This window comes from Coenobita brevimanus, chromosome 111 (assembly GCF_032717465.1).
Source record: "Coenobita brevimanus isolate Jiangsu-jjx chromosome 111, ASM3271746v2, whole genome shotgun sequence".
Taxonomy (NCBI): Eukaryota; Metazoa; Arthropoda; class Malacostraca; order Decapoda; family Coenobitidae; genus Coenobita; species Coenobita brevimanus.
Genome location: NC_137064.1, coordinates 6,244,785 through 6,262,665, shown reverse-complemented (window position 1 = coordinate 6,262,665; position 17,881 = coordinate 6,244,785). Strand labels below are relative to the sequence as shown.

The 17,881-nt window shown below is 45.0% G+C and overlaps 1 protein-coding gene across 1 annotated transcript in view; it reads right to left on the bottom strand.

Moving 5' to 3' along the window:
- Positions 1-17,881, bottom strand: part of LOC145417765 (minichromosome maintenance domain-containing protein 2-like) — a 149,744-nt gene that overhangs the window by 95,402 nt on the left and 36,461 nt on the right. The gene's annotated exons all lie outside the window — the stretch shown is intronic.

Here is a 17,881-nt window from a genome sequence, read left to right as displayed (position 1 = left end):
TTTTTTTTCTGATTAGCATACGTTGTCGTTCCATTTTGTCCCCTGAAATTGCCGAAACCCATAAATTTCGTCAAACCGTTCGGCCTTCAGTTTGCCCAGAAAACATATTTCCATTCTGTATGCTTATTCATAAAAACCACCAGGAACCCTCAGCCAGGAACAACGGTTGCCCATTAGCTTCAAAACTAACTATAGGTTTTTCACGAAAATATGCCCACTGTGCTTCCCAGGCAAAATTTCAGCAACCTAACCTACCCTAACCTATCCCATCTCACTAGGGCTGTTTGGCTGAGGTGGCTGGCTGTGGTACTGAGATAAATACCCATACAGAATGGAAATATGCGCCCAGGAAATGTACCCAGAGGTTAGAGGGTGATGTCATAGCGCGCGGCTTTCAAATTTCGACCCAGGCCAGCTGACTTCCCGCGTGAGCTCGAGTTTTTCCGCGTGTTGACATGACTTGTCTCATTATGCTGACCGCGTTAGAACAAAAACGTGTTACTCAACCACGTGTTACTTAAGGATTGAGTGTATATACAGTATACACAACTACCACAAATTGACTTAGGACTTCCCCCCACATGGTATTAAAAGAACACAGAAATCATAGTATATCACAATGTTTGTTCAAGAAATGCCATTCATTAACCCTCTCAGTGTCAGTCACGTGATTCGCGTGCCATGTGGATTGTTTTAAAGATGATCAGTCACTCAAATCGTGTTCCTAAGCACAAAAAAATTAGCCAAAAATTAAGTTTCTGGTGAAATCGCGTCAAATTTTGACGCATTGTAGTGCTTTCCAATGGTAAGGCATTGCCAACACTGAGCTGCCTCACGGGGCCCAGCATGTAGCGATAAACCTCAGTCTCTTCCAAGCAGCCAGGTGGTGAGGTTACGTCGGGTGTACTGTCCCTTTAAACTCCTGCTAATTCTCCCCCTCCTGCCTGAGCCAAAGCCCCTATGGACTCAGTGTGATAATGCAATATTTGTGAGCATATTTGTATGTGATATTGTCGATGGAACATAGATATATGTCACGAAAAGGAATTGTGTCCATCATCAAGAGTTAGGCTTTGAGCCGATATGCGTGTTCACTGTTGCAGGGTTTTGCCTCTTGCCCTCCCCAAGGCCCTATGGCGTGATTACAAATACGTATATAATAAAGCCAATGCCTAAACTGTATTTTGTGTGAAAGATATTGTGGCTGGCTTGGTGAAATTATGGAACCATAGTGTGGAATGGGGCAGCCATCACGTACAGTTTTTATTGTCAATAAGGAAGAATTAGAGGTGTTTGGGGATGGAATTATTGTGATTCTGATAGTGAAAATGCGTATGGAATTGTGTGAAATATACGTCAAACATGCTGCAGGTGTTCGTGAAGGAATGTGGTGTGTGCCAATACAATAAAGTCGCAGCGAGTGTTCACAGAGAAATATTTCATGCATTGACTGACTTAGCTAAAAACAAAGCGCAAGTGTCAGAGGCAAGAAATATGCCACAGCCACATATACATAAGTATGTCATTCAGCGAATGTTCGTGGAGAAATCTACTGTGTGCATCGCATGTGTTTTAGGCAAATGTATTGCAAGGAGAGAAGAAAATACGCCACAGCCACAGACACACACACACACTCACCCACACCCACCCACACACACACCCTCACCCACACACGCACACGCTCACCCACACATGCACACGCTCACACACTACATAACTCCTCATCTTCAAGCTACTGCCAGCATCTCAACACATCTGGAGAAAGTGAGTTATCCGTATTTTGTTGATCTGTATATTGACCTATTTCTATAGTTCAATATTTTTTACACAAATAAGTAATGTTTTTTACATACACACATATGAGATGGAAGAAAGTTCAGCTTCAGTATAGAACCTAGCAAAAAGACTAGTGGTCATGTCGAGTTTCTGACAGCACTATAAAAAACCTTATGATATTTTACGTGTATACTTTGAGTAAAAAAAGAAAATAATAAAACGTAACGAGCGAAAATATGTAGCCGTGGATGAGGCAGAGAAAGAATGTTTTTTATCTCGCGTGCAGGTGAGGAAGAGTATTCTACGTTTGTCGTCCAATTACTCCAAAACTATTGGACGTATCGATTTCCCGTAAGACCCTTGATAAAGAGCAGTAAATTCTGCGTATGTTCATTTGCAGAATACAAGCCTCTGGGAGCATTTTCTGTTGGAAAAGTTGGGGGAACTGACTGTTTCGGTAAAGTCGAAAGCGCTCAGAGGAGTAATCTCACTTTGTCGGCCAATTGCTTGAAAACTATTGGACGTATCGAATTCCTATAAGAACCATGATAAAGAGCAGTAAATTCTACGTATGTACACGACATAACAATGTAATATCTATGATAAGAATTCGTTGTTACTTAGGCGGGAATATTGCATATGCTGTGCGCACATCACGAAAGTGATGTACGGACATGAGGTCCCAGTTGTTTTTGGTGATTTACTCGAGAACTATGAGGCATATCGAAACCAGAATTAGGTCATTAGAAAGCTGGTGAAATTCTGCATAATATTATGCAATAAAAACATAACATGTGTGAGAAAATTTCAGTTTTAGAGCTCCTTGATTTTTTTCAAAAATGGCTTTCAGTTTTTGGCTATTTTCTCGAAAACTACAAATCATATCAACACCGAATTTCTCTCTTTAGAAAGCTGATGAAATTCTCTATCAAAACTTCTATAACATTTTCCTGTATGATGGAAAACATTCGAATGGTGATGTTGGGAAGTGAACGTGACGTAGCGAAATTTTATTCACGGCCCCCTAATGTTGTTTTATTTGTGTTTTCCTGTTTTTTTGCGGTGCTTATCAGGTAGAACAAACATCGACGAATAAGATAACATAGGTTTCATGGCAGTATATTAATGTTTGGGTGACTAGAATAAGGAGAGAATACGTGTTATTTGCCGCGCGTGGGCAGCCGGGCCGGGCAGCTTCACAGAAAAAATTGTGAGCCTGAAAACTTACTGAAACTTTTCTTGTGCGAGAAGGTTAATATGAAATCATGTTTCTCTTGTTTTTCAGGACCAGTTGGATGCATTTTGGCATGGAATCACTTAGATCTCTAAAGCAATCCAAGGACATTTCTTTACACCAAACATTTGTCAGTTCAGTCTTGAGGTTGTCCATATTGGCTGTCTTCTCTGCCATGATTTTCTTCATCTTTGCCCAGCAGTTTTCTACTGGATTTAGATCCGGACTGTTGCCTGGCCAGTCGAGGACCTCAATCCGATTATCCTGAAGCCATTTTGTCACCTTTCTTGACTTGTAACATGGAGCTGAATCGTGCATGAAAAAGTTGCACCAATGAATAGCAAAAAAGTTTAACAAATGATCTTTCAGAACTTGAATGTACTGGCCTCCATTCATCAACAAGTTCTTAGGAAGAAAGTAGAGGCCTCCCCTTCCCATTTCACCTGAGAAAAACCCCCCTACCATTACTGATTGTGGATGCTTAACTGTCAGCACCATGTAAGCAGGGTCATATCAACTAAGGGAGGCAGGGCGATGAACCTTGGCAGAACGCACCTGGAACACTTGAAATGTGTTTTCTTCAGAAAACATAGCTTTTCTCCATTCATCTGAATGCACTGCTTCTTCATGCAGTCAGTGAGAAGCAGTTTCTTGGCTGCTGTACGGCTTGGCAAACCCAGCACCTTCTGCAAGTGGTGTTGGATAGTTCGAATTGAGACGTCTTGTAACAGCTGGGGATGCATTCTCTTGAATTCTGCCGCTGTCAGTCGAGGATTCTTGATTACTTCCCTCTTCAGAAGCATATTTGTACCTCTGGATGTTGTCCTCTTCTTTCCACCGCCATGCTTGTGCTCTGGTAGGACATCAGGTGGCAGGCCGCACACTGCAGCAAGAATCTTAATGATGGTCGACTTTGCGTGTCCAGTACGTTCACAAATTGTGTTAATTGGGTCATTATCCCACCTCCATGCAATGATACGGACCCTCTCATCCCTTGAGCAGTACTTTCCAGGCTTGACAACTCGACTCTAGGAAAGTAACAGGGCAAATAATAATGCATATGAAAAAAGAGGGAAGTGCAAGCTCGGAGCGACAGGAACATATTATTCCCACTCTCGTTTCTGGGCAAGCACTGATGTGCTGAGTGTTTCACCACCTCCCGCCAACACCAGAGGAGCTGCCAGTTACTTCTTGCTCAAAAAATACACTTGGTAGAGGTGGAAATACAAAGCAATGACAGACAACTCTCCCACAGCAATGCTGTGCGTAGGTCCTAAGTCAATTTGCAGTGGGTGTATATATATATGTATATTTATATATATATATATATATATATATATATATAAAATATAAAGTACATCCTCCTAGAACGTGCCTATTTGGGCGGCAGAGGACGTCAAGTACTAGGAATTCGCGTACTGTGAATACATAAACTTATGGGAAAAATTACATATGGGCGGCACCACCTTCTTGGGCAACCCTTGAGACTCCCTTCAGACCTAAGTATTGTACTATACAGGGAAACTATCTAAGCTATATTACCTAAGATAAAGTAAACCTACAAGATCATGGCTTTACTAGGTAAATCATTGGTGGTAGGTGGTGGCAACCATCATCCACTCACTTGATGTAGTGCTGCCTACTTCTTCTTTTGCCTTTATCATTCTTTTCTGTTCCTGCCCTCCTCTCTTCCTACCCATCTTTCCTGTCACTTCTTATTGCTTTTCTTTCCTTTACAGGTGGCTTAACATTGAGTGACAAGCCAAATGGTTTCCTGTATGCCAAGAAACCATTTACAATGCTGGGTGGTAACCACATAACCAACCCATACATGCTCCCTACGTGTCAACAAGTGGGTTGGTGGAAGGTTAGTTCCCCTCCCCGTAAAACAAATAACTCAAAGTCAAATGGCCACCCCTTATGGGATTATGGCGTCTGGCAGATAGACAAAGATAGATAGACCTTTACCTGTTATCGCTTCTTGGGGGGACAATGTTGCGCACTCGAGGTAACCTCAGATTTGGGCCACTTTTCGCTGCCCGTCTCGCTGACACGGAGTTCAATTCGCGTACTAATAAAAAATATACAAAAAAAAAAAAAAAATAGGTCCTCGTGTACATGGGGGATCGCGTACTCGGAACCTGCGTACTGTGGGGATGTACTGTACATATATACATATATATATATATATATATATATATATATAGCCCGATGCCCTAATGCCGCAAAGCGTGGCCGCAGACAAAACGCCTCCAAGTCGCTCTGTCACTCACCTGACTACCCTCCCCCCAGCTCACCCCCCTCTCCCTCATATACCTCTCAACTCCCTCCCTCCACCTCATCCTCGGTCTACCCCTCCCTCTCCCTCCCTCCACCTCACCTACATACACCCTCTTAGTCAGTCTTTCATTCTCCATTCTCTCCAAATGTCCAAAACACCTCAGTGTATTTCCCCCAATCTTCTCAACCACATCCACATCCACCCCACAACACTCCTTCACTTCTTCATTCATCAACCTGTCCCTCCATGTCACTCCACATGTTCCTCTCAAGTAACTCATTATCACTGCTCTCACTCTCGACTTGTTCCCCTCTTGCAAGGTCCACGCCTCGCTTCCATGTCAGGGTAGGGATCACAATACTATCATGCAGTGACTTCTTAACTTCCATACTCACCTCCCTATTTCTCATCACTGCTTTCAGTGAACCAACAACCTTCCTTCCCTGCTGTACCCTTTCACGCACTTCATCCCCCAAAGTTCCATACATGTTCCTCTCAAGTAACTCATTATCACTGCTCTCACTCTCGACTTGTTCCCCTCTTGCAAGGTCCACGCCTCGCTTCCATGTCAGGGTAGGGATCACAATACTATCATGCAGTGACTTCTTAACTTCCATACTCACCTCCCTATTTCTCATCACTGCTTTCAGTGAACCAACAACCTTCCTTCCCTGCTGTACCCTTTCACGCACTTCATCCCCCAAAGTTCCATCCTTACTCATCACACTACCCAAGTACTTGAATGCACTCACATTCTCCATATCCTCACCATCCAACCTCACTGTACATTCTGTGACTTCATTCCTCTCCAACACCATACATATACAGTAGTGCACCAACTTTCGCTACAGCAGGATTCGCGGAATCCACTTTCGCGGCATGCACCAAATATTCCCTAACTTCCACTTTCGCTTGAAAAAAATCGATTTTCGCGCATAAATTTTGGGTTTGGGACAATATTTTGAACTTTGAATTTCCTGCACCGCCCGCCCGCAACCCACCGCCATCTTGAATGATGTCATGTCAACACTCTGTCCACCCATTCCCGCCATTGTGTATGAGCGTGCTAGCTCCATTGTGTTGGATTCTCACGGTTCAATGACCTCTACTATACCTGGTAGTGTGGGGAAAGGGCCTGGTGGTGTGGGGGGAGAGCCTGGTGGTGTGGGGGGAGGGCCGGGAGGCAGTGGTGGTGATAAAAAGTGGCCGGGACATTCAAAGTCGGGAGGAAAGGCCAAGGCTAAAAGAGAGTATCGTGTTGGAGTGAAGAAACCGCAGTATAATAATGAAATGAAAAGGAAGATAGTTGAGCACATGGACAAGGGCGCAAAAAACAGTGAAATCTGCCGTATATTTAACATCCCAGAATCGACAGTGCGTAGTATGAGGAAACAGCATGGTGGTAGCGAGGCAGCAAGAGGTGGCGCCAATACGTCTGGCGTGGTTAAATAAGCCCGCCACGCGCCTCGGATACTTACCCCCAACATCCATTAAACACCTCAACCTGGTCTCTGTGGTATGTTTCTCCTCATATAATGTGTACTGTACAGTTTTTATTGTTTGTATCTCACAATGCAATGTACAATAGTGATTTGATGTACTGTATTGCAAGTGAAAATGAAAATCTGATGTTACTTTAGGATAACCGGGAACCAATTAGCCTTTTTGCCATAAAGACAATGCCCCAACTTTCGCTAATTCCACTTTCGCGCATTATTTTTGGACCCAATTAAGCGCGAAAATTGGTGCCCCACTGTATATATATATATATATATATATATATATATATTAATATATATATATATACAGTATATATACTGCATATGTATATATATATATATATATATATATATACGGTATATATACTGCATATATATATATATATATATATATATATATATATATATATATATGTAATCCCTCTAATATCCAAACATCCCCACTAACCGGACATAATCGTCCTGGGATCCAACATTCCCAAAATGGTCCGAAAACCGCAAAAAAAAAAAAAAAAAAAAAAAAATCCCGCCCGTAATTTGAACTTGCCGCGGGCGGCGCGGGACAGCTTTGTTGTGGCGCGTCATTCCTCCGACGTCCGATAGAGCGTCGCTGCATCCTCCCCACTTTCCGCCTGTCTCTCGCCGCGAGTGCACGCTCATCGTCACGGCTGCCAACGTGCTCGCTTTTGTGGTGGTGCCTTACCTCCTGCAGGCACTCCTGCTGCTCTCGGGCCTCTTATTAGTGTGTGTGATGATGGCCCCGCCGCCTGAGAAGAGGAAGAGAGTGGTGTTGACTCTGGAGAAGAAACGGGAGATATTGGAGAAAGTAGATGCGGGGTGGTCTTCTTCCCGCATCCTCTGCGAGTTCAACCAGGCCCGATCTACTTTGTTCGATATCAAGAGATCCTGAGACAAACTCATGCAGTACACGGCTGACTTCTCGTCGAGAAGGAAACGCAATGTGGAGAGAAAGGTGATGTTTACTCCCAAGTTTGCTGAAATCGACCGCTCCACGTTGATTTGGTATCGACAGCAACGTGCTGTTGGTGTGATGGTACGTGGAACGGAGCTGAAGGCTGTTGCTGAGAAGTTCGCCAGGCTTCACGACGCCCTAGACTTCAAGGCATCTGAGGGTTGGCTCTTCACGTTCAAGTTACGGCATGGCCTTACCAACCGTAAAGCTCATGGCGAAGCTTTGGACGCTAACGAGGATGGAGTTGACGAGTTTCGGCACAAGGTGAAGGGCTTGATCGACAGGGAGAGCCTCACTCTCGGTCAAGTCTACAATGCTGACGAAACTGGTTTATTCTATCGCTCTTTGCCAACGAACACTCTAACCGAGGAGACGGAGAAGCGTGTACCTGGCCGCAAGCCCTCCAAGGAACGGATATCTGCTTTGTGTTATGCCAGTGCTAACGGCATGCACCAGCTTAAGCCCGCTGTTGTTGGCCATGCAAAGCAGCCTCAGTGTCTTCGTGGGGTGATGGATGTCCTTCCTGTCATCTGGTACCATTCTTTGAAGGCATGGTTTACAGCCCAGATCTTCAAAGACTGGTTCCACCGCCACTTCGTCAAGGAGGTCATCAATTACCAGACGAAGACACTGGAAATCCCGCACAACCAGGTAAAGGCCCTCCTTCTCCTCGACAATGCACCTGCCCACCCGTGCGACAAGGACTTGGTGGCTGAGAATGGCCGGATTAGGTGCACGTTTCTGCCACCTAATACGACTGCTCTCATCCAACCAATGGACTAAGGAGTGATCGTGGCAACAAAAAGCCTATTCCGCCGGAAGTTCCTGGACGAGGTGATGGTTGTTCTCGAAGACGAGGACGAGCGCAGGGAGGGACGTGACACACGTGGCCAGCGTACTTCGGAAAACCTTCGCCGCTACAACATCAAGTCTGCAATCTACAACTGGGCCAGTGCATGGAAGGAAGTCCCTGTCAAGACTCTAGAAAATAGTTGGTCTCGTCTGCTTCTCGGAATGGATGTGGAGTACGATTTTCTAGGGTTTGACGTGGATGACTTCTATGCACGGCTACGTACGCATGGCAACAATGTTGATGTGGACGATGTGCATGAGTGGTTGGATGACGACGAGGGCGATCCTGGGTATCAGACATTGTCTGATATCGAGATCACGTCTTCAGTTGCAGGTGTCAGTACCGAGCTTGAAGATTCTGACGAGGAAGGCGACGATGATGCGGACTCCTCTCAGCAGGACACTACTCCAGCCATCCCCAAGCTGAGCGCACTCCGGGAACACCTAGAGTTCGTCCTTGACTACCTGGAACACCCTGACTGCGACAGGGAGATGGGGAAGTGCGTGCTGTCAGGCAGCGCATCATCAATCGTCAGAATCGTCGGTCCTTGCATCAATCAACGATTGACAGTTTTTTCAGGCCCGTGACCCCCGCTGTGCCCAGCCCTGGCTCCACTCCATTGCCTCCCCAAGACAGGCCCTCATGCTCCGAGCCACAGCCCAGCACATCAGCCATGGTGGAGTCACCGCTCGACGTGAGTTTGCGTCTGTCTTCAGAGTCGTCTGCAGTGGGTACGCCATCACCACGACCCAGCGACACACCCCTAGGTCACCTGCCAGTGATACTCTCGGACTCTGACAGTGATTAAACAGCAAGAACTTCTCCACTAGACCACACGGAAATTTACAGTGTTGTGCAGTGAAAAAAACAGTGTGTTGTGTTAAGGATTTACAGTTGTGAGTGAAAAGACTTATTTGGAACAAAATTTAACATACATAGACTTGTTTGTTTTTGCTTTAGAAAATTATTAGAAGAATGGGAAAAGTTAAAGTGCAGAGTGCAACACTTAGTAAGTTACAATGGAGCATTAGTTAGACAAGAGTGCACACTGTGAAGAGAACGGACTTCTGAGTGCGATTGACTAAGTTCAGTGCAAGACTTCATGAACAGTGTACTGGAAATGCTTCAGGAAATCCTTCTTACTGTCAGAGTCCGAGAGGAGGCGGTTATTCATCGAGATGGCCATGGACTTGCTGTAAGTAGGCAGAATGTTTCATTCTGTACTTTTTTCCATACTATACTTACCTCAAACACCTCATTTCACTCTTTAATGTCCTTTATTGGTGTGAATAGGGTGTTAGGAGCTATGCATGTGCAGTAGGAAGGTGTTTTTCTGAGTTAGGCTAGGTTAGGGTCCATAAGTACCAGTCCAGGAGCCAGTAACCAGAATGTTTAATATTGTATGAACCTACCTCTAAACCCTCATTTTATGTTTCTTTTGCATTTATTTCAGCCATTTATGTGCCTTATTGGTGTGATTTGGGTCTTAAATAGGTGCTATGCATGTCCAGAGGGAGTTGTATAGGTGTTTCTCTGAGTTAGGGTCCATAAGTACAAGTCCATAAGCTGGGGCCTAATATCCAGACAGGACCACTATCCAGACCTGCCTATGGCCCTATTATGTCGGATATTGGAGGGATTATTGTGTATATATATATATATATATATATATATATATATATATATATATACATATATAAGTATATATAGATATAGATATAGATATATACAGTAGATACATATACAGTAGGTGTGCACAGTATGCGAGCTCACAGTACACAAATTGCATGGTACATGAGAACCTATTTTTTATTGAGCTTTAGTGTATTTTTTAATAGTAAGCAAACTGAACTCTAATAGGTGAGACAGCAGCGAAGAGTGGCCTAAATCCAGGGTTACCACGAGCACGCGACATTGCCACCCCAAGAGGCGCCAGTGGTTGCCTCATCAACTGTTACCTACGGCCTCAATAAAGTGAGGAATCGCTACCTTCAACATCAGAAGAGTCATTTCCTGGTAAGGATCAAGAGGATGATGCGATGTCTGTGGTGTCAGAAATAGACTTTGAAGGGTTTATGAATGAAATGAGTGCATTAGCTAGTGAAAGTGTCGAAAGTGCTGGTGACGAGAGTGATGAGGAAGGAGGTGTGTCGAGTGGTGCAGGAGGTGCACCCTGCCTCGGATCCCCTTCTTATGTCCTGGTTTAGATAAGCCATGACCTTGTTGATTTAGTAAAGCCGAAGGTGGTGTCGGGTGGTGTGGCAGGTGGTGCAGGAGGTGCATGCTAGGTGTCTCACCCTGCCTCGAATCCCCTTCTTACGTCCTGGTTTAGTTAAGCCATATCCTTGTTGATTTAGTAAAGCCATAATCTTGTTGGTTTACTTTATCTTAGGTAATATGTCTTAGATAGTTTCCCTGTACAGTACAATACTTAGATCTGACAGGAGTCTCAAGGGTTACCGATGAAGAGGGGGGCTGCCTATATGTAATTTTTCCCATAAGTTTATGTATTCACAGTACACGAATTCCTAGTAAGCAAGCTCCTCTGCCACCCATAAACTTGCGTACTGTGCGTACCTACTGCGTATATATATATATATATATATATATATACAGTAATCCCTCTACTTGCCGGACGCCCACTTTCCGGACATTGTGGGCCTGGACTATCGGAACTGAAAAATGGCCAAAAAAAGAAAAAAATCCCCAAAATGCCGAATTTTTTCCCACCCGTAATTTGAAATTGCTGTGCGGCGCCAAACAGCTGCTTACACCATGGCCCCTTCACCCCTTCCTTCCTCACCCCTCCCCTCTTCGCTGTCAACATTGCCGTTTGTTATTTTTCATTACCAAATGTGGGCCAATTTGCCAATGAAAAATTTGTTTGGTAATGAATCAGAATAATGCATTACCAAATGGATTTTTCACATGTATGAGGATACACAGGATGGAGATGGTGGATTGTTTGCTCTCTCTGATTAATCTGCTACCCTACATAGTGTGAAAATAATCAACATGCTGTTAATTATAAGGAGAGTGATTACATGTATTTCCACTTGTATATATAATTAGTGAAGAATAAATGCTAGCTTTACATATTTGGTAATGAAAAGTTAAATTTGGTAATGAAAGTTGAGGAGATTGGTAATGTGGCCGTTGCGATCTGGCAACTCTGTTTCTCCGACATCAACAGTTACTCCCTAACTTCGATTGTGAATAGAAGCTTATCGCACTGGAAGCCACATGTGCTCGTTTTTTGTGAATATGCAGTGAACATACTGGAATACCTCGCCTCTAGACCACATGAGAATTTACAATGTTGTGCAGTGTTAAGAAATTTGAACTTAGAGTGCAAAGGATCAACTGTGGAGTGCAAATTGGCAGTTTAAATTGGCGGTTAGAACTGCAGTGGTGCAGTTAAGAACAATGTGCACTGTTAAACAATTATAACTCACAGTGCAAAGAATTAAGTGCAGCACAACACTGGATTACTGTACGTGCTTCAAGAGCATTTTCACCACTGCCAAAACCTTAGAATGGTAGCCACAAACGTGATGTAAGTACCCTGGCTGAGGTACAGTCACTTCTAATTCCTCATTCTTTGGTTCCTTTTCATTTATTTCATGCTTTATGTCCATTATTGGTGTGAATAGGATCTTACATAGGTATAAATAGGTGCTATGCATGTCCGGTAGGGAGTTATTTAGGTGGCTTTCAAAGTTAGGCTGGTTAGGGTCCATAAGTACCACTCCAGGAGGCTGGTGCCCACTATCCGGACAGGACCACTTTCCGGACATGCCTTTGGCTCTATTACGTCGGATAGTGGAGGGATTACTGTATATATATATATATATATATATATATATATATAGTATATACAGTATATATATATACAGCAATCCCTGTACTATCTGGACTCCTCACTTACCGGACATTTTGGGCCCGGGACTTTGTAACCCCCCCCCCAAAAAAAAAAATCTGAATTTCCCCCCCCCTGTAATCTGAACTCGGCGCACGGCACGGATCACCTGTGTTTTGGTGCATCGTTCCACCGACATCTGCTAGACTCGAGAGCCTCCTGCATCCTCCCCACTTCCCGCCCATCATTTGTCGTGAGTGCATGCTCGTCGCCCATGTGCTCGCTTTTATGGTGGCGCCCTACTTCCTGCAGGCTCTGCTGTTCCTTTCCTGCCTCTTTTTCATGTGTGTGATGATGGCCCCACCACCTGAGAAGAGGAAGCAAATGGTTCTGACTCTGAAGAAGAAGAGGGAGATATTGGACAAGGTGGATGTGGGATGGTCGACCTCATGCATCCTTTGTGAATTCAACCTGGCCTGCTCTACACTGTTTGATATCAGGAGATCCCGGGACAAACTCATGCGGTAAACGGCTGACTTCTCATCGAAGAAATGTGGAGAGGAAGATGATGTTTACTCCCTGGTATGCAGAAATAGACCGCTCCATGCCGATTTGGTATCGTCAACAACGTGCTGCTGGTGTGATGGTGCGTGGCACGGAGCTGAAGGCTGCTGCTGAGAAGTTCGCAAGGTTACATGACACCCCAGACTTCAAGGCATCCGAGGGTTGGCTCTTCGCCTTCAAGTTACGGCATGGCCTTACCAACCGTAAGGCCCATGGTGAAGCTTTAGATGCCAATGAGGAGGGAGTAGAGGAGTTTCGGTAGAAAGTGAAGGGCTTGATCGACAGGGAGGGCCTCACTCTCATTCAAGTCTACAACGCTGACGAAACTGGTCTATTCTATCGCTCGCTGCCAATGAACACTCTAGCAGAGGAGACGGAGATGTACGTACCTGGCCACAAGCTTTGCAAGGAACGGATATCTGCTTTGTGTTGTGCCAATGCTAACGGCATGCACCGGCTCAAGTCCGTTATTGTTGGCCGTGCAAAGCAGCCTCGGTGTCTTCGTGGGGTGATGGATGTCCTTCCTGTCGTTTGGTACTATTCTGTGAAGGCTTGGTTAACAGCCAAGATCTTCGAAGACTGGTTTCACAGCCATTTCGCCAAGGAGGTTATCCATTACAAAACAGAGAAACTGGGAATCCCACGCGACCAGGTAAAGGCCCTTCTTCTCTTGGACAATGCACCTGCGCATCCATCTGACAAGGACTTTGTGGATGAGAATGGCCGCACTAGGTGCATGTTTTTGCCACCTAATTAGATTCTCTCATCCGACCAATGGACCAAGGAGTGATCGTGGCAATGAAGAGGCTGTACCGTAGGAAGTTCCTAGATAAGGTGATGGTTGTTCTCGAGGATGAGGATGAGCGCAGGGAGGGACGGACACACGAGGCCAGCGGATTTTGGAAAACCTTCGCCGCTACAACATCAAGTTGCCATTTACAACTGGGCCAGTGCATGGAAGGAAGTCACTGTCAAAACTCTGGAAAATGGTTGGTCTCGTCTGGTTGTCGGAGCCGATGTTATGCACGATTTTCTAAGTTTCGATGTGAATGACTTCCACGCACGTCTTCATATGCATGGTGACGATGTTGATGTGGATGAAGTGCGTGAGTGGTTGGATGACGACGAGGGCAATCCTGGGCATCAGATCATGTTTGATATCGAGATCGCATCTTCAGTTGCAGGTACAAGTACCCAACTTGAAGATTCTGACATGGAAAGCAACGATGATGCAGACTCCTCTCAGCGTGCCACTACTCTAGCCATCCCCAAGCTGAGCGCACTCCGGGAGCACGTCGAGTTCGTTCTCGACTACCTGGAACACCCGGACTGCGACTGGGAGATGGGGCCCTTGGAACTTGTGGAGGAAATGCGGGCTTTCAGGCAGCACATCGTTAATCGCCAAAATTGTCGTTCCTTGCACCAATCAACGATTGACAGTTTTTTCAGACCTGTGACCCATGCTGTCCCCTGCCCTGGCTCCACACCACTGCCTCCCCAAGACAGGCCTTCATCCTCCGAGCCACAGCCCAGTACATCAGGCATGGTGGAGTCGCCACTGGATGTGAGTTTGCGCCTGTCTTCAGAGTCATCTGCAGTGGACAGTCCATCACCACATTCCAGCGACGCGCCCATAGGCCACCTGCATCAGCTACTCTCGGACTCTGACAGTGAAGAAACAGCAAGAAATCACCACTAAACCACACGGAAATTTACACGCAGTGAAATGAAGAGTGCGCAGTGTTAAGAAATTAGAATCCAGAGTGCAAAGACTTACGTGCAGAGTGCAACACTGATTTCATCAAAGTACAATGGAGCGCAAGTAAGAACAGAGTGCGCAGTGTTATGAAAATTGAATTCAGAATGCAAATGACTAAGTTCAGTGCAAGACTTGATTACTGCAAGTGTTTCAGGTACACATTTTTATTGTCCGTGTCTGAGAGGAGGTGGGTTATTCACTGAGATGGCCAGGGACTTGTTGTAAATACCCAGAATGTTTAATACTGCATTGTACTGTTTTTCCATACATAACTCCAAAGCCTCATTCTCTGGTTCATTTTCATTTATTTCACTCTTTATGTCCTTTATTGGTGTGAATACGGTCTTAAATAGGTGCAATGCATGTCCAGGAGGGAGTTATGTAGGTGTTTTTCTGAGTTAGGCTAGGTCAGGATCCATAAGTACCAGTCCAGGAGCCAGGGACTTGTTGTATGTACCCAGAATGTTTAATATTGTACTGTTTTTTCCATACTTACCTCTAAAACCCCATTCTCTGGTTCCTTTGCATTTATTTCGCTCTTTTATGTCCCTTATTGATGTGAATAGGGTCTTAAATAGGTGCTATGCATGTCTGGTAGGGAGTTAGGTAGGTGTTTTTCTGAGTTAGGCTAGGTTAGGGTCCATAAGTACCAGTCCAGGAGACAGGGGCCCACTATCCAGACAGACCAACTTTCTGGACACACCTGTGGCTCTATTACAACAGATAGTGGAGGAATTACTATATATATATATATATATATATATATATATATATATATTGCCAGACGCCTCAATCCAGTTCGGGGTGGCCACAAACAAATCGCCTCCACGTCGCCCTGTCCCCTGCCATTTCACTGCCCCGCTCCCAACTCACACCCCCTTTTCTCATATATCTCTCCACCCCATCCCTCCATCTCATCCTTGGCCTCCACCTCACTAACATACACTCTCTTTGTCAGTCTTTCACACTCCATCCTCTCCACATGGCCAAACCACCTCAGTGTATTCCTCCTAACACTTCCTATCACATCCACATCCACACCACAATATATATATATATATATTGCCAGACGCCTCAATCCAGTTCGGGGTGGCCACAAACAAATCACCTCCACGTCGCCCTGTCCCCTGCCATTTCACTGCCCCGCTCCCAACTCACACCCCCTTTTCTCATATATCTCTCCACCCCATCCCTCCATCTCATCCTCGGCCTCCCCCTCCCTCTTCCCCCATCCACCTCACTCACATACACTCTCATTGTCAGTCTTTCACACTCCATCCTCTCCACATGGCCAAACCACCTCAGTGTATTCCTCCTAACGCTTCCTATCACATCCACATCCACACCACAATGCTCCTTTATATCCTCATTTGTCAGCCTGTCTCTCCATGTGACTCCACAGGCTCCTCTTAAATAACTCATTTCCACTGCTCTCACTCTTGACTTGTGTCCTTCCAGCAACATCCAAGCTTCACTTCCATACGTTAGAGTTGGTTTCACAGTACTGTCATGTAGTAACTTTTTCACTTCCATGTTTCTTATCACTGCTTTCAAGAACCAGCAACCTTCCTTCCCTGCTGTACTCTTTCAAGCACTTCACCCTCCAAACCTCCATCCTTACTCATCACACTACCCAAGTACTAAAACGTACTCACATTTACCAATTCCTCACCATCCAACCTCACTGTACATTCACTGACTTCACCTCTCTCAAAGACCATCACTTTACTCTTCCCTACATTCACCTTTAGATTCCGTTTCTTACACACTCTCCCAAACCCATCCACCAAGCCTTGCAGCTCTCCTTCATCTTCACTCAACAACACAGTATCATCTCCAAACAACAGTACAGGGAGTTTCCAAACACTACCCTCTCTCACCAGGGCCACTCCAACATCCACTACCCTACCTTGTACCTCTTTTATTACCCCATCCATGTACAGATGGAACCATGGAGACATGACACATCCCTGTTTCAACCCAACCTTCAAAGAGAAAAATTCACTCAGTTCACCATCCACATGCACTGCAGCCTTAGCACCATCATACATACTCTTCACAGCATTCGACAACTTCCCATCTATTCCATATATTCTTAATACTTTCCAAAATCCTCATCTATCCAACCTGTCATATGCTTTCTCCAAATCCGTGAGTGTTGCATACAACTTCTTTCCCTTCTCTAGAAACGTTTCCACTAAAGATCTAAGAATGAAAATCTGATCTACACAACCTCTTCCCTTCCTACAGCCTCCCTGTTCTTCTCCAACTAATTCCTCTGTTCTTTCTCTAACTCTGTCAATAAGTATCCTACCATACACCTTTCCTATTATACTAAGAAGACAAATGCCCCTATGATTACCACACACTTCTTTTTCCCCTTTTCCTTTGTACAAGGGAATAATTATACCTGACTTCCAATCCTCTGGGACTCTACCTTCCTCCCAGGCCAATCTGCACATTTTCCACATCCATTCTACTACTATCTCTCCCCCATGCTTCAGCATTTCACCACACACTCCATCAATTCCTGGGGCTTTCCCCAATTTAACTTTCTTCATTGCTTCCACAACTTCCATCCTACTGATTTCTTCCTGTCTTCTCACCTCCCTCCTTCTCCCAGCCATTCCCCGGCCACTAATACTCACATTACTTCCATCCTCTATGTTCAACAATTCGTTAAAGTGTTCTCTCCATCTGCTCACTTTTTCTCCCTTCTCCACTATTAATCTACCATTTTTATCTTTCACTCCCCTGTTAACTTCACTTCCACCTCATCTTACTCTTTTCACCTGGTAGGTAGGTGGGGGCGCCCACCATCCACTCACTCAATGTAGTGCTGCTCTCGGGTGTCTGCCCTGTCCTCTCCTCCATCCTTGTTTCCTTCCACCTTCTTCTGTCTTTTTTTTCCTTCATTCTTTTCTCTTCCTTCTGCCTATGGGTGACTTTACACTCCCTCTTCTGTCTTTCATTCCTTCATTCTTTCCTCTTCCTTCTCCCTATGGGTGACTCTACACTGAGTGACAAGCCAAATGGTTTCCTGTACACCAGGAAACCATTTACTATGCTGGGTGGTATCCATA